At 38.5% G+C, this 18334-nt stretch overlaps 1 protein-coding gene across 3 annotated transcripts in view; it reads left to right on the top strand.

Annotated features, from left to right (window-relative positions):
* Positions 1 to 18334, top strand: part of GNAQ (G protein subunit alpha q) — a 118502-nt gene that overhangs the window by 17046 nt on the left and 83122 nt on the right. Inside the window, exon 2 of one of the 3 annotated variants that reach the window (XM_046905376.1) lies at positions 71 to 136. The exons of the other annotated variants lie outside the window; for them this stretch is intronic. The gene's annotated coding sequence lies outside the window, so the exon portion shown is untranslated. The remainder of the gene's footprint in view (positions 1 to 70; positions 137 to 18334) is intronic. 3 annotated transcript variants of the gene reach the window in all.

Below are 18334 nucleotides of genomic sequence, written 5' to 3'. Positions count from 1 at the left end.
AAGTCTATAAGAAGGCTACTCAAAACCAGACAGGAAATGCTTAATTGTTATCTCTACCATTTCCTCTCAGGAACAGAAGGAGAAAATGATCTTCCCCTCAAGTCTTCTTGAAGCAGAAGACATCCTTGACCAATTGGTAATGCAAATTCAGAAGTTTAATTCATGCACTATAATCTTGCTTTGGACTTCAGGGAGCCCCTTAAGTTTGTCAGGAAGCAAGGCTGTTTGTTTTTCTAGTACTGAAGACTATTTCAATTCTGTATTTGACATAAATATTACTTAAGAGTATTTCCTTTTAAGCTAACAGTCTGTAGTGATAAGTGTCATAGGCTTTATTTTTTTCCGAGTAATCTCATTGTAATTATAGTTCTAAGAGTTATGTTTCAGCAAAATGCTGGAAATGACACCAAGCTTTGTTCCTGGATCAGTTAATAATTCATACTCACCATAATTTCTCAAACAGAATGATGATTCAGGCTGATCTAGATTTTGAGTTCTGTTTTTCTATTGTTTCACCTGCTATATAGTGCTTTAGATGCTGTAAGTTATCAGGGAATGGCTGTATCTCACCAACTCTGCTTTTGTAATCCACTTAATCATTACAGCTTGGATCCTGTGGGATGATTAGTTACAGTGAAGCTCGCGAGGTACTGGAACAGGTTGCCCAGAAAGGTGGTGGATGCCCCATTCTTGGAGGCACTGAAGCTCAGGCTGGACAGGGCTCTGAGCACCCTGATCTAGCTGTAGGTGTCCACGTTCACTGCAGGGGGGTTGGACTGGATGGTCTGTAAGGTTCCCTTCCAACTCAATTCTGTTATTCAACTTCTGTGCACAAAGGAGTTTGCCTTCAATTGAAGACTTTATGGATCATTGTCTTCATACAAGATCTTTTCTGTTTGAAGGAGTGTCATACTGAATCTCAGATTTCAAGTTGCAGTGGAGAAAGGCATGATATGTTACTCTGATAGATTATGCTGTTCCCCCTCTAACTCATCATCAAGTTTATAGGCTGAGAGAGCAAAGATGCTGAGGTACCAACGCTACCAAAGACGCAGATTTTAATAGTTGCTACACTAGAAATGCTTGCCTAGGCATAGTAGGATTTTCACATCTTACTCAAGACTCTGTTAAATGTCTGAACTAAACTTCACATTTAAGTATGTTGGGAACATCTTCTTAAAGTTCTATAAAAAGTCGTTATTTATAAAAGTTCCTTTTCATTCTTTTCTACTGAGTATAGTGATGTACCAATATCTTTTTTGGTGACATCAGTAGTTGATTTGTTCTGAAAAACCTTCATGTGAGTTGTCTACAAGGGTGCTGTTACATTCTGTCTGGATTATGGCAGTGGTTCTGTTTATTCAGAAGTAATTTTGATCAATGTTTTTGAATGTGTATATGGAAAGTCCAGTCACTCTTTTCTTTAAATGTCTGTTTAAAAGCATTGAAATCCAATAATTTATTTCTGGTACATTTGGCTTCTTTAACTGTTGGCTCCTCATACCACAGTGATCAACAAGCTTGCACACCTGACTGCATCTATTTACTCTCCTCATGTCACATCATGTAGATGAAGAATCTATTTCAAGAGATTACAGGATTCCTGGAGAGAATTGTCCTTTGCCAGCAAACACTTCAGAGCCTAGCTTGCTTCCCCATTGACCTGATTTAGGAGCCCAGGCAGAATAAGATTAATAAGTATGTGTGTGGGTACCCAGAGCTGTGAATCCATGGCAGAATTGGACTTGACATTTTGATTGAGAGTGATAACATGATTTTTGTTCCTATTTATCTGATGATGCTGCCTGGTTTCCCACATGTGGGTAGTAGGTACACCACAGTGTATACTCGTAGCAGCTTTGCTTTCTTGAAAGGCTGAAGATGGGAGTTTGAGCTGAAGTGATCAAAAAAGAGAAATTAAATCTTTTCTTCATCCTACAGGATTTTGCTGAAAAATATGATGTTTTAAGGGGTTTCTCCTCTTTCTGTATCTTGAAGCTCAGAAGATGTCTTCACACTTCATGCCTGACTTGCTCTGGCTGGCAAACTTTTGCCACATGAGCCCCTCTGTGAAGAGATTTCTCTTTACAGGTGGTGATGGCACTTCAGAATGAGAGACTAAGCTCTTTGTTTTTGCCAGCTGCAGGAAGCTTTTGAGTAAGTGAGAAGCAAAATCCTAAGCAGCTGTGGAACTTAAATGTCAAAAAGTGAGAAAGTGTAAATTTTTCTCATTAGCATCTAGAGAAAGCAGCAAAACACAGATGTAAAATTCTCACAGTTGTGGAGTTTGGCCTGAATCCCAATTCATTCTTTATTTTCATGTTGATGTGAGTTGAAATCCAGACAGAGTATCTTACAGCCACTGAACTGCAAAAGACAATTATTAAAATTCTCACAAACAGCAGTCAAGTGCTTGTCTGTGGCCTAAGATAAAGCCTAAGTTAAAGCCTTAGTTAAGAGCCCTAATTTCCAAGTAGCAAGCATGTTTGAGTCTCATTTCTAGTAGGTGAAGTTTTCTAGTAGCATGTGCATCTTCTTCCTCAGCTTCAGAGGCCTACAAATGGGTCTTCAAATTCACAGTGGACCATTACTGTACTGCCAAATCTGATTAGTAAGGAACCTTGAATACATAGTCCTAAATAAATATGTTAAAGGTATATAACAATCAAAGTGGCTGTCTCAGAAGTGAATATCCATAAATTCCATGTGCTGTCAGCACTGAAACTAAGCAAAAGTAAGTGTGGGACAGAAACAAGTATACCAGCTGGTACTTCTGCTTGTGCTGTGTGTAGCAATTACATTGAGAATGATTCAGTTAATAATTTCATGGTCTTTCTGGATCCTGGCTGATGAATACTAAGTGGCTTTTTCAGATCTAGGAAAGCTTTTTCTATCTAGAAGAACAGCATCCTAAATAAAATCAATAAATATACTCAGAGTGAGCATGTCGGATGACTGTCAATTTGTATGAAGTAAACCTGCTGCAATCAGTTGCTTGATCAAGTGGAGCAATGTTTAACTGCATAGAAATGGAGACTTTTCCAAATTAGTTCTTATTTCTATACTACTCTACTAGATACAAGAGCATTTGTAATAAGAGGGAAGAGTTACATAGCACTTCCTATTTTCAAAGTACTGTACACCCACTATCTGATCAGTCTCACTGTCACCTCTGTGAGGGAGGAAGCAGCTAATTATTATTATCCTTTTGAATGTAGGTGGGAGAATGGAGACAGAGGTTCCATCCTAGCATACATTAGCAAATTGTGTGAACAAAAGAGTGTGTCTGTAGGGCAGATCACTAGGTGTTGAGAACCTGATGTCCATGTTAAAATTTTGTTGTTTCAAACCAGATATGATCTTATCCCAGGGCCTACATGCTTGGTTGCAGCTTGATGCAATAGGTGTGGTCCTGTAGTACGTCTTCCGTATCCTAGCTTGTTTTTATTGGTTTCATTCTAACAAAAGATAGCTCCTCACTGGGAGATGTTTTGATGATAATGCAGGGGAGCACAGGGAACTTGAGTGATGAGGAGAACTGCTTCTGAAGTGTGCCCCTGAACCTAATTTAAAGGCTAATGTGTGGGTACCCAAGGGGACGATCTGGTCAGGGGCTTCAAGTGGGAGATCTGCCATTGCTATAGTTTAAGGAAGCCAAGTCTTCATTTTCAGCATTGCTAAGGCTGGAAGAAAGGCTTGAGTTTGCAGGCATCTCTAAATAGTGTTTTATGTAGGTGGAATAAAAACATGGCCCTAGTGGTTGACTGCTGTGCTGCACAACGTTGTGAAATTGGCATTTCACTTTGGGGATTTTTCCTTCCCTGTTAGTACTGGAGATAATAAAATATTAATACTTCATAGTAAGTTGGTTCAGGCTTAGAAACATGTTTTAAGTCTAATTCTCATGAAGATTATTAGCTACCTATTCTATCAGTGCCAGCATCAACTTGTTGAGTGAAAAAACTTTGGATATCTTTGCTTTTTTCTGTTTTTAATGATGTTGTATATTTTAAATAGTCTGAACCAGTAACAGTACGTCACTTTTGCATTGCTTTCTGTGTCGGACTCTTCAGGAAGCTTGAATGGTGACATAATTGATTAAGAAGTGTTTGCTCTTTGATTAGACAGTGTCAAAACTGTTCAGTTATTATTTGTCTTCATTAGCATCTAAATTGCTTGCCTTTGTTTTGTTTGATTTTACTTTTTCTGTCAGTTATTGGTTACAGGTACTGTCTTTTCACTGTGTTGTTCAGAGGAAGCTTCATCAAAGCAGGATTTGATCACAATAGAAGTTTCTGATCTTAAGAAGTCAAACTGGGAAAAATGCAAACAACCTTTTAGACTGTCTTTTTGTCAGGAATAAAGACAGACAACTTCCATTCTGCATCTTTTTGCATGTGCAAGTATATTTATATGGCCTTTAAAGTAACTTAGACCAATGGAATGTTTGTAGCTACACAACATTATTGTAAGAATGAGAGGTCTGAAGTCGACTTCTTCATGTGTCAGTTCTAAGTCTGCCAAGATGACTCTAACTTATGAAATTTTCTGGTCATCAGCTGAGCCAGATGCTCAGAACTTGTAATGCAAGATCTTTTATACATCTTTCAGAAGTGATTTGCAAAGATTACTGGCCACCAATCAGAGTAGGAAAGGAAAGTTTTAATTTAATAAAGAGATGAGAAGATTTTGGAGAGGTAGTTGCTAAAAGTATACTTCATATTTGAGAGGTATGTCTCAAAAATACTCTGTGCTAATTAGGAGGAAAAAGATTAATCTATCAGCTGAGTTTGTAAGGGAGTAAGCTGTTTAAGCTGTTACACTGTAATGTTGGAGGGGTCAGATGCTGCTCAGATAGTGATCTTGTGTGTTGAGAAAAAGGCTCCTGTCCTTACTTAAGCTATAACTCACCACAGCAGATGTTGTACAAATAGCAGGGAGACAAATATTAACTAGATAAGAGCAAGAAGACAAAGCAGAACATCTAAAAACTCTGAAATGGTTGGATTTGAAACTAGGGAATTTACTAACTGAATTCATAGGATATGGAAATATGAAACATTAACTTGTTCAACTTCACAAGCAAAGGGAATCATGATCTCTCGTCACCTGGCCTTGAAGAAAATTAAAATATCTTAAATTTGCTTAGAAATGTCAGTTCAAGTAAGCAAATCCTGGTGTGATGCATTGGCTTCTAACTAAGGTTGCTGGCACATAAACAAATGAAATATAAAAAGATTAATCTGTTGATAGAGCATTGTTGGCAAACTTTCCTAGCAAAAGCCAATACAACACTTTTGTTTCATAGCAAAACTTTTTTTTTTTGTGACTGTACAGTCTAAAGTCAAATCATTTGTGTGGCTAGTTGATATTGCTTTTAGGATGCAAACAAGCCAAAGGCAGGCATAACGGAGTCCTCTCTGTGGTGTAGGAAGTCATTGTAGTGGTTGAATATCTGTCAGTGATGGGCCGCTCTTTCAGAATGAAAATACCTGATGCTGTAGGTGCTTGAGACAGTGTTCTGCTGGGTTGGTTAAACCATTTGCTCTTCCACAGAGTGTTTATTTGTTTGTTTGTTTTATTTATTTGTAGATTTCAAAGCACTTCACAAGATTATTTATTGCGCTATTTTTAAGATAGGGAAACAGAAAGAAAGATTATTTTGCCAAAAGCTACTTGCCAAATCAAAAAAAAGGTGCCAGACAGAACAGATTACCTAGATCCCAGTCCAGTTCTTTTTTCCAGTGAGCCTTTGTGGTTCACAAATCAAAGAAAATAGTTATTAGGTAGTTAGCAGATTGCTGGCTTGGTGCTGCATCCTTGCTCCAAGTTACACAATCCTTGACTGCAACAGAGCTCCAGGGCATCTCCTTCCCTTCACGCTTTGATCTAGATGACATTTCTTACCATGAGAGGTACATTACTTTGTCCACAAGCAAAAGAGTTAGGATGCCATCATCCCTTCTACTTGCTTTAAAAGTTAGCAGTTGGTATTTGTACTTGTTTTGTTACATTTACCTGAAATATGTGTGAATTTCAGCAGTGGTGTGTTTTGGTCCATGTTTGTCTGTAAAAGGCCTTTAGTGATGGCCAGTGCCGCAAAGAAAGCTTGTAGCTCAAAATGAACATGGTGTAGGATTATTCAGTGTATGTTGAGTGTAATTCTGTCCTCTCCAAAGTGTAGGTACTTCAGTCCATTGGGATGTTTTAGTATGGAGTCTTGCATATGCAGCCCTGGAATAATCAGTGAATCAGTTAATTGTCCTGAAAGTGATTTCAGCACGTGAGTGTTGTTACAGGACCCACTCATTAGTTCAGCATGCTCAAAATAAAAGTAGTACCCATGTGCTGTATTGACTATACACATGCTAAGTAAAGGCAGTAGGTTCTGGGAGTGCCAGGTTTACTGCATGCATGCCAAGAGCATGTTTGCACTATGATTGTGGAGAAAGCCCAATGACTTTATAAATGTATCAGTCATGCAGGCTGTATACAGCTCTGGTAAAACAGCCTCTGGAAAGTTCTCCTTTTGCTGCTTATTTGCTGCAGGTCCTTCCCTACCCTAGGGAAAGGTCATGGCAGACAACCATATACCACCAAGGTGCATCAAGTTTGTCTTATGTTTCTATGTGGGAACAGAGATGGTTGCATTTCAGTGCTGCCAATCTGGGGAACATCAGAAGAATGTCTAAGACACTTATCTCAGGCTTTAGACCACTGTATCTAGAGCTGTAAAAAGGTAGATCTTTTTTCAGATTCCGTATGCATTCCAGACTTAATCAAATATTAGATTGCTGCAGTCATCTGTTTGAGACACAAAAGTGTGTGTAATTGGAAGCTGGTATACCGTACAGAGCATAAATAACTGCATCTGCACTTACTTTGTTGCAGGCTGTTGTCAGATCATCTGCGTTTAACTGAAGACAGCTAACACACCTTTTGGTGGAGGGGATATGTCAAAAGGGAATATGTATAGCTATGGAACTCCAACAAACAAAGCTTTAAAGAAATCCAGATGATTGTTGTGGTTTAATCTAGCAGGCAGCTCAGCACCGCACGGTTGTTTTCTCATTCTCTCCTCTCCAATGGAGATGAGAGAGAGAGAATTGAGGGTAAAAAAGTTGAGATAGGGAGTATTTACTAAGACTTCAAGGGAGAAGTAATGGTAATGGTCATTACATATATGCACACATTTGCAATACAAGTGATGCACAACGCTCATAACCTGCTAACTGATGCACAATCCCCCAGCCAGATCCCTGCAGTTGTATTGTTTGCCATTTTGCCTTACAGTAAGTAATATCCCTTTGGCCAATTTGGGTCAGCTTTCCTGGTTTTGTGTGCTCCCAGCTCCTTGTGCATCCTGGTCCCCTCACTGACAGGACAGTCTTACAAGCTGAAACACCCTTGGCTCTGTGCAGCAACTGCTCAGCAACAACTAAAACATCGATGTGTTGTCAGCATTGTTTTTCAATTAAATTCAAAACCAGACACTATGAAGAAAAGCAAGTCTGTCCCAGCTGCAACCAGAACAATGCATTGTGCAGAGAAGTTGTTTGAATATGGAATAGATTGTCTGCCCAGAGACTGGTCGTGGTATCTGTCTTCTGTTTTTAAAAATGCATGAAGGAACTAAGAAACAGTATAGACAACACTTTATTAACTGTGATTTGAAACCGATAGCTCAGGAAACAGATGTGTGGAATTAAGGAGGAAAAAAAATCATTTAAATCTAGCATACAGACAGGATTGAGAGGAATAAAAAAACCTGACAACAAAAAAGCCGTCTTTATTAATAAGCACCAATTAGAAGTAATTTAAAGTACAAATAACCTTGAAAAAGTAACACAGAAAAATGTCACTGGTATTTGATGTTCTCTTTGCTTAGAAGTAAACACATTCTGTAATGAAAAATAGCAAAAATGATATAAATGCTTTTGTGAGCAATGTGGGAAGTGTTAAATTGCATGCAAGGAGTGTGACAACACTGGGCTCAAATCTGTTACTGCCTAGTTACGTTTTACCTCTGCATTGAGAAGGAATGGGATCATGACCTGTGCTTCTAGTTTTGTGACGTGACGAAGTACCTTGCAAAGAATTGTTTCTCAAATAAAATGTAAGAAGGCATTAGAACAGTTAATAATGAACTTGTAACAGTGAAACTGCATTAGAGTAAATGTGAGGAATTGCTGGGAAATAATGTGTTCTGCTCCTCTCACTTGATCATTTAATTTTAAAAGATCGCAGTTACTAGAAAAGTATAGAGGCAACTCTTAAGCTTGTCTTCATTTCTTAGTGTGCTATAGCACAGCTAAGGTCACTTTTCAGGACAGATTTTTTGGAATGCTTGATATTCTTGTTAACTACTCCAGATGTACTAGAATAAAAGGGGACTAATAAATTAATTTGATTAAAAATTGTCATTTACACATAATTGAGGTTACCCGTGCACAAAAACACTGGAGAAGCTCTTGTGTGATAACAACTCACACCATGGTAACTTTGTTCTTCAATTTCCCTCTCTCAGTACCTAGTTAGCTAGATCGTATCAAGAAAATTTCTGAAAGCACTTAATGCTTTTTATTCCTTATTTTTCAAGAATGCTTGTAAAATGATTAAAAGTCATATTGGAATGTACTCTCTTTATGTCTACTCTCAATTTTCTACCCTCATGCATATTAATAAGGCCATGGTGTGCAGTAATCTATTGGGAGTATGTAAAGAGTAAGGATGGCAGAATAAAATCCTTAATAGGGATCAAAGAAAAAAGGTTTTTATGATTAACCTTTCCTGAGGTCATTATCCTTCTTCTTGATTTCTTTTTCCAAGCTGTTCAGTAATTTAATTTTTTTGAACTGTGATTGTTTTTTTAATTATTTTTTCTTTACTGTTGAAATCGGTGGAACTCGTGTAAGAGCATGCCACAGTTAATATATATATATATATATTATTTTTCTTTATTGCTTTTTTTTCTCCTGAAAATAGCCTGAACATACAGATTTGCTGTGGTAAGGCGTACAATTTATTGTAGCTCTGATAATGGAATTCTATTTTTCTATAAGCTGCACAGTGTAATAATGAATATTTTTATACAGATAGTGTTCTTTTTGTGTAATATAAATTACAGAAATAACTGTTCTTGACTCAGAAACCTATCTCTTCTAGAGTTTCCATATTTTGCAAGTTTTCTTAGTGAAATGTAAGAAACATTTTCACTCATTTTCTGACTTGACAAGTTGTTTTCTTGGAAATATGAGTACTTGGCAGGTTGAAGTCAAGCTATATGATACCCAGCATAAGTGCTAGTCTCTGCAACATTGCCAAGTTTTACAGAAGTCTTTAAAATGTATTTTTTGGTAGGAAGCAGATGAAACTACGCAGTACAGGAAGCTATGAAGATGATGGAATTAAACTTGGTAGTCAGATAGTAAAGGTGATCTCTGATGGCATTCCAGAAGTCTTGATACTGGTCTAGGTAGGAACATTCCTTCTAGACTTTATATCAGGGAATAACAGAGTATGTGGGATTCACCTGTCTCTTTTAACATGTTTCCACAGTTGTACTTCTTTACAGTTTTTATTGTTTGCCACAGTGAGAAATGAACTACTTAGAGCAACTGTAGGGTTTTTTGGTTTTTGTTTTTTTTTAAATGCACTTGGCTAGACTAGACATACCTCTTGCTCTTTGCTACTTAATAGATTTCTCAACAGCTACAAATTGAAGGCCATTCCTAAAAACACTCTATCTTTCATGGAATTGTTCCTACAAGTCAGGGATTAGAAGAGCAGCCTCTGACAGTAAATGTGGATATGCTTACAATTTTTGTAGATCATGTTAAAAAAGGGAGCATTAACTGCAGCTTCTTGGCAAATGTTTTTGAGGACATAAGTGCTAATTAGCAAGAGGTGTTGCTTACACTAAATGTGCATACATGAATCAGCAGCTGCTGTGTACTTATCTGGGAGGGTGCAGTGGTTAATTTTTTACTAATGGGCAAAGCCTTCCAGCAGTGTTTTGAGTGTGTAGCGCTGTAGCATGGGAGCAGCTGGGATTTTTCTTGTGTTTCTTCTCTGGCAGATGAAACAGCTGGGTTCAGTTAGAAGTATCCCTAAAATTGGCAGCCACACAGAAGAAGAATGAGCTCTTAGTGCTGTCTAGCTATCCTATTGGCTTGTGCTTCCATCCTTCTTGAAAGCAACAGTGTTAGGAAACATTGCATGATGCTGGCCACAGGTGCTTGTAAGTGTAACCTCTGAATCCTTTTTCAAACACTTTCTGCTCACCAGCAATAGCAATAGCTTCACGTTGATAGTGTTTGACTGATTGAGAAGAAGCTTGAAGTGCTCCAGAAATAAATTCAGCTGTGAGTCTCATAAGGAGCTTCCTGACTCTGCTGCTGCTTTTCCATGATGGGAGAACGGCCTCCTTCCACATTTTTCCCTTTCCAGATGCTAACCTGTGTGTGTGTGCTGTGCTGGGTGCTGCTAAGGCCTTGAGCTGACAGTCTGGGCCACTGTGTTCCGTACAGCTTTCTGCTGCTCACTAACAGGGTCAAAGGACATGCAGGGGCAGACTGGGCGGTTGCTGGGGGGCAAGTGAGAGGAAACTGTGTCTGAAGAGTGTGCGTGGACTGTGGATGCAACACTTCCCTTGGTGTGTTCCCTTGGTCTTCACTGGATGAAGACTGAAGACTTCTAGGGTATAGTTGTTCTTGGGTGTTTTTGTTTGTTTGTTTGTTTTGAAATATGTCTAAAGGGACTAAGCTATTTTTTAAGCTACTGTTTGTATATTCATACTTTATTCCTTCTTTCAGAGCAGGCTTGAGAATGATGAAAACATTATAGCAATTTCTGTTGTGAAAAACTTCAGGAAATACAAAGTATTGTCAGACATTCCACTCCTTATAAATTACTGTCTCTGAACACTCTTTACTGATGTCTGATGCAGAGACTGCACTTAAATAAGTAAAATTCTAATTTCAGTCTGAAAGAATTTCAGGTCAACTGTTTCTTCCACATATTCATGGATACTGGCTTCCTTGTTTGTCCTGTGGGAAGGACTTACAGGCCTGATGTAACTCAAGATAAGCCAGCCTTCTCTTTTGTTACTGAGTTCTTGCTGCAAAGGTACAAAAGAGCAGCAAAAAGTAGAAGTAAATTTGGAAGTGTCCGATATAATCACTTTGCAGAAGCTTACTATCATGATTGTTGGAAGTAAATCCTTGTTTAACTTTTGACGACCGATTGCGTGGTTTGTATTGACAGCTGGATGTGCACTTGGTTGTTAGACTGTTTTTTTTTTTAGCTGAACTGAAATTATAATACAGAATTGTATGAAGAATGTTGACTCGTGTGAATAACACTTTAATAGCCTAAAATATAAACTAAAAATTTGGACTGGAACACTTTTCATTTGACTATTGTGCAAAGGAATGACGTGTAAAATAAATGTTTACTTCCTGGAAGTAAAAGTTTCCTCTGGAAAGAAAAAAATGACAAACAGTAACAAGGAGTCCTTCCCCCCACCCGCTCACCCCTGTGTGAGCTGTAGTTACATGAGCGCTCTCTGCTCTGACAGTAACATCAGTTTGTATTTTGTTGTACAGCATCAGAATAGGGACTGACCATCTAGTTCAGCATGTCCTTAAGTCTTGCTGCACTGAAAAATGGCTATAAGTATATTTGAATCATCTCTGTGAAACATGGAGCAAATGTAACTAGTAACAACAGGATTATGTGAATGCTTGTAAAACAAAAACTGAGCTCTGCAGAACTTGATTAGCCTCAGGCTGCAGTGAATTTAGAACTTTCTCTCAGATGCAGAGGTAATGCAGGCTTGATAACACCAGTAGCTTTGCTTCCAATTAACAGCATGTAAGCTTTTGTTAAACAGGAAGCCACATATCAGTTTAAGAGGTGACAAGTATGGAGACTCTGGGATATAAAGGAGGTGGCATTTTATAAAGCATGTAGTCTCATCTCTGCTGTATGTCTTAGTGGATAGAGTTGATGCTGTACGTGTGGAACAGGAGTTGTAACTCAGTGCATGTGGTTTGTGGGTTTCCCAAAGAAGGCAATTACTTACTAATCTAACCCTTCTTGGTCAGTACTGTGTGCGTATAAATTGCAAATAATACAGATATTGCAAAAAAAAAAAAATTCTAAAAGCTTTCTGAGGAGTTTCCAGTCTGGTATATAGGTGTTTATATATATATATGTGGGGTTTTGTTTAAGATGCAGCCAGAAATGGGTCTCCTTCAGACAGCTGAATTGAGCTCTGTGGAGGAGCTGGGCTCCAGCCTGGCAGCCCAGCCAGCACATCAAGTGCACATTGCCTGCGTGCTGCTCCATGGCCTCGCTCCTCCTCTGCTGCTGAGGCAGTGACACATGGAAACATTACTCTGCTTAGCCACAGGAAGCAACTGGCCCTACCAGTACTCCAGGCTGTTAATGCAAATGCAGAGTGACTGGATGCTTTGACCAATAAAATCTGTCCCTTTGTCCCTGGCATCTTCTAGTAACATAATCTAAGTGAATAGCTTTTGGCCTTTCTTTCCCCACAAACCTATTTTTTTTTTCAATTTTTCAGCTATTTTTGTGAGCAAGTATTTCATCTGAGAAGAAATTTGTGTTCCTATAATCATGTAGTAGGCATGAAAATGCCCAGTGGGTGTAGAGTATAAGGCTGGCAAGGATGTCCTCTCAGAACCTTGCTATTCAATTTACTTTCTATTTTTTCGTAATAAAATGCAGGGACTTTTTTTTTTTTTGGTGGAGAATCTAATTATAATTTTTTTAATTATAAACTTGCTCTTCGGTTCTGTTACCCTTGACCTGATTTCTTAAACTCAGAGAGTGCCAGTGATAAATTTGTATCTGCAGAGCCTTCATTATTCCGTGTGTACAAGCACACAAAGTGTGCACATCAGTGTATTAAAATACGCAAGGGGCCTACTTAAAACATGGATTTGTGCTGCAGACAGGCTGCCTCCTGTCACCAGAGATGCCTTGGGAGCGTTCAGCACCCCATTGCAGCTGAGATGATGTCAAAACGCAAGGGACAGTGAAAAACAGTAATGCTCTCTGAGGGAAACTGCTGTTTAAAAAACTCCCGTAGCTTAAGGACAGTCTGCCATAAGCAGCAGGAAATGTGCTACAATATCTGGAACTGTGCTTCCCCCTGGGTGGATTTATAATGCTGCTGGCCTTGGAGCTGACATAGACTCCTGGCTGGCTGTGTGTGGATGTACTCATATGCTGGTGCAGCTAGAAGCACACTGGTGTAGGTGACACGGGCCACTTGGGAAGAAGGAGAATACGAACCTAAATCTGGAGTGTCTTGGTTATTGTACATCAGAAAGTAAATAGAGATATTTTCACTGTATTACTGCAGTGTCAGAGCTCTTCACTCAGCTGTCAGCTATGCTGGGCTCTGCACGTTTGCTGGGGGAGGAGTGAAGGAATACTATTAGTTTTAAGGGACAAGTCTTTCAAGGATGGGGCCATTTCTTGATATCCAGTGAGCGACGGTTCAATTGTGTGCACAGCCCAGGAAGTGATGGCTGCCATCCAAGAAGTTGTTCTCGAGGAGCCTTGCCACTGCACTCAGAGGAGGGGACCTCCCAGTGCCTTTTTGAGGCTGCTAGTTGGAAATTAAACCTGTTGTGAATCCCACCTGTCTCAGGTCACCTCTTCTCTATTCCTCCTGCAGTAGTGTTGATGTTCTCTAGGTCAAGATCTGTATGGTTCGCAACTGGAGTTTCCTGCCCATACTTGTCTTGTAGTGCAGTGTTTCCTGTTCTAAACCTATAAAATACCTAATTCCCACAGTTTAATCATATACTAAAATGAAATGACATTGAGGTCAGTCTGAGAAAGCAGGCAGGATGCTTGTACAGGGAAGTGAGATGAATTCTCTTTGAAGAAGTGCGCATGAGTGGACTTGAAACCAGATAGGGGTAGGTCTGTGTAGTTACCATTTGTGCAGCCTCCTGAAAGAATAAGGAGTGTCAGGGAGTTACCTTCATGCTGGTATGAGGAAAAATGGTTAAATATGAGACAAGCATAGTTTAGACTTCATGTTTAACATACACCTTGAAGACAGGATTGCATTTATGGTACTCTCAGCGTCAGTTTTCTCTGGAAGCTAGGAAGTATGCAATGTGTAAAATGCATTATTTTAAAAGCCATGTGTTAACCAAGGAGATTCCTCACTGAATTCACTGCTTACAAGATCCTGGACCTTATTTGGACTCATTTGTGATTTGACTGAGGTAAAAATTATTTTATCAATTTAGTACTAGTGGTATATTTGAAGCTTGGAAGTATTCCTTTCTCTCATGGCTTACTGAGTGAATGGACATTATGAATCAGGAAGAAGTGTAAGACAGATACCTGCGTACTGACATTTGATATATTGCTGCTTTGTGTTTCTAAAATAACATTGGACAATAATACCAATTAGTTGACTCTTGTCTAACTATGCAATCAGGAACAGCTGTCACATTAGTGTTCAGTAATGCAGACAACAAAAAACACTAGCAGAAGAGACAAGAGAATAGCTTCAGTATCTTTCCCATGGGTACATAACATAATACCATGAGATCTCAATAGCTTCACAGGAAAAAATGCTCTTACCTCATCATCTGTTAGAAGAAGCACCGTGATCTGCAACTATCTGCATTTATCTTTCTTATGTCTGAACTTTTGTCTGTTTTGTCTAAATCCTTATGACAGATTATTTCTCTCTGTGGCCCTCTCAAGAGAGAATACTCCATGGTATTTAGGAAAAAGGCTTAGAGTACAAGTGGGTATCTTTTCTGGAAACAACAATCAGACTTTTTTTGTTATTTTTGTTTTTAAGGAAAAAAAGAGCCAACATAATGCTATGAAATGCTCTTCGTTCTTTGTCTCTAATGTAGGACAGTGATACTCAGTGATACCAAAGTGCTGCCTGCACTGCATGTTGCATTGTATGTTGCATTATAGCAGAAGTGTGACTATTCTTGTGACTTATGTTTTTCAGTTATTACAGGTTTTGTCATAGTGACACAATTCATTTGAAAAGTTTTCACATTCTGAGAAACCACATGCTTTGTTGCCTCCTTTCAGCTTCTGTGTGGAGGTCTTCTGTGTGTGTGTGAGAGCAAGTGTTTATGTCAGGGTCTGAAAACAGACCTCACATAGATACAGTAGGCTAAGCATTGTTGTTAAACAACAGCGGTGGAAGAACCAACACCCTTCTTTCAGAGGTGATTTCATGCTTTTGCACCTTGATAGTTAACAGATGGTTATGAAATTTGTTAATTTTTAACAGTGTTTTTTTTAATCTGCATTTCTGATATATACAGATAAGCATCAGTGTAAGTATAATCACCAGGTATTGCAGTGCATCTTTAAAACACAGCTTAGACCACAAAAAATGCTGCCTACATCTCATGAAAGTAGGGCATACGAAGTATAAGACTATGTGTGAGTGGCAAATAGGACTTCTGTTTTATAGATATATTCGTGTACATGGTAGTTATGCTTGGTAATAGAATATATTAAAGAGGTCCAGATTCTCCATTTCCAGACATAATGGCTGAAATTTCATTTGAAGAGAAGAATGTTAGCCTACAGAGGGAAAAATGAAAAACACTGTTGCTATACCTTGGGCAACCATATCTTTTTGTAAGAGTTGTTTTGTTTAAAAAATAAATTAAAAAAAGAGTAAAAAGATTTATTGGCTACTATGCTAAAAATAAAGGAAAAATATTATGGATATTAATAGTATTTGTCCTTATTTTTGATTAAGCAAAGTGGTTTATGCTATCTCAGAAATAACGTATCTCAGAAGTTGCTAGGAATACAAATTCTGTCCATAATCCCTTTGAATAACAGAAGATGTGAGAGACTTGAAAGGAACTTAAACAGTGAACTTCCCCGTAAGAGACACTCAGACTTCTGAAACATAAACTTGAAAAGTAGATGCTATTATTTCATTTTACAAATGTAATCTGTATTTGCGTATTTTAATACATTGATAATGGCTAAATTATGTATGAACAAGTCATTTTGGTGCTTTTGATAATGCTTTAGTGTGATGATCTTGGTGATTTCTTTTTTTTACGTCCCTGATTTAAAAAACAAAACAAACAAACAAGAAAACAGAAGCAAAAAACAAAAACAAACAAAAATGGATATTTGCAATACTTTGTTTATATTGACCAACTTGTAAACTTTTTTTTAAGTGTGATTCTGTTGTTTCCCAACTTTATTTTAAATTCTTGTTCTAGATAGGTTTCCTTCCTTAGTGGCTTTTTTGCCTGCACTTCAGATAGCTGTCTTCCTTAATGGTTTAATAAAGTTTTGAACTGTCTCAAGCTGATGATACTTGGCAGTGCAGGAAACTGACTGAAGTCTCCGTGAAATTCAGCTCCTGGAGGCCTGTAGGAAGTAATGTTTGTATGGTCCTTTGCATCTCCCAGTGTTTTCAACAACAGACTCTGCCAGGCTGAGACCGGCAGGGCTCTCTGGGTCCACCTGACCCAACTCCTGCTCTAGCAGGGCCCCCCAAAGCAGGATGCCCATGTCCAAGTGGCTTCTGGTAATCTTAAAGGGGAAGACTCAGCAGCCTATAGGCAGCCTGTGCCAGTGCTCTGACATCCGTGCGGCACTGAAGTGCTTCCTGATGGTTAGATGGAACCTCCTATATTTTAGTTTTTGTCCACTGCCTCTTGTCCTGGCACTGGAAAGAGCCTGGCTCTTTCTTCTTTACACCCTCTCTTCAGGTATTTCGTAAATCATTCTTATTAATATGTTCAGGTAAATGACCAAAAGTGGATCCTAAAAGGTATTAAGGATGTTTAACCTTCTCTTAGTCATCATTCAAATAGTAGGTAAATCAGTTTGCTCAGGAAATCAACACCAGAAATGTTTTTATATTTTTATAATGATAATAATTGGGTTACAAAAAACATAGTTGGATGCATATGATAACCTACCAAGAGGAGGAGAAATTAGTAAGGAAAAATAAAAGTTTGGGTGAAGAATGTGCCAGGTCATCTACCTGGATTTTTATTCTGGATTTGTTCCTCCAGTGAAAACACAGGTTGTTTTCCCTTGATCAGCTCTGCTACTTTTGTGTCTTGGAGCATACTTAAGGGACACTGCTCCCCAAGGCTGTATTCTGCCCCCACTTGTGAATGTCAAAACACACTAGAAGGTAACTGTACATAAATTCCCAGAGGCAGGTTTTGCTCTTCATTTAGCAAGGATAATAAGAACATGTATCATACCTATACATCCATTGGCGCTTGTCTTTGCTTCTGGTGTTGTTTGTATTTTTTTCCAAGGAATAGCAGCATTAAACAGACTGGTTTTCAGCACTGCTGTCAGGTAGTGCAGTGAGAAGGATGAGGAAAATGTTTTGGGGGTGTAAAACTTTGTTTCTAGCACTTTTTCTATGTGAAGGAACGGTATGGTCAGATTTTGCTGAAGCTTCCTATGGTTATCTCTTTTCTTCAGAATGTGTAAGCATAGTGTAGAGAGTTGTTTCAGTTCAGGTTTTTCAGAAGGTTCCTTTCAAAAGCCAGGGAGAAGAAAGGCACTCAGGGTGGAGTTCTGTCCTTATTTGAACTCTTTTACGAAGCTGTGTAAAATCTTGAGGAGTTGCTTTTCCTCTGTGAAGGCAGCCAATTCTGTTCTCACTTTGTTGCTTATAAATTGTATGTGAGCCACAAGAAGATAGCTCTAGGATTTATAGCTTGAAAAGATAAGGAGGTTCTGAGGAGGTGGTTCTGTTCTTTTGGGTGACTTTTTTTTTTTAAATGTGGGTTGTCCTCCCCCCTTTTCAAAATCAAAAGTGGAGGGGAGGAAGACACGGACTTACAGTAATGGGTTGTGCCTGGTTGCATGATGTGGTTTTGATTATCTGGCACAAAGCTAAATTTGATCAACTAGATTTCTTGTTAAGGGAGTTCTCTTGTTAAGAGGTTCTGTTTCAGTAAAAACCTTGAGTTAGTATTCATTTAAGAAGCTAAAGAACATCAGCTGAATTTTAAATTTTAATTCTATCTTCACAATTGTTGGCAGTTCAGTGTCTTATTTAGTCTTTATGATAGCACTTACTTGGACTGTTGAATTGTGTCACTGGTACAATAAGGATGAGTATTAGTTTTATTTCTTTGGGTTTGGTGGCTATGTTAGAATGATAAGCAAAGTTTATTATCTGCTCAAGCATAGCCAGATTAATTTTTTTAAGAGGATTTCTCTGCTTTAGAGGGCATTGGAGCTGTCTGCAAAATGGGAAGTTTTTTTAACCTCTCTTAAGGAAGGGAATTAAGCTCTTAAG

The sequence above is a fragment of the Gallus gallus genome, chromosome Z (assembly GCF_016699485.2).
Source record: "Gallus gallus isolate bGalGal1 chromosome Z, bGalGal1.mat.broiler.GRCg7b, whole genome shotgun sequence".
NCBI lineage: Eukaryota > Metazoa > Chordata > Aves > Galliformes > Phasianidae > Gallus > Gallus gallus.
Note: the sequence above shows the minus strand (reverse complement) of the source record. Positions and strands in the feature narration are given on the sequence as shown.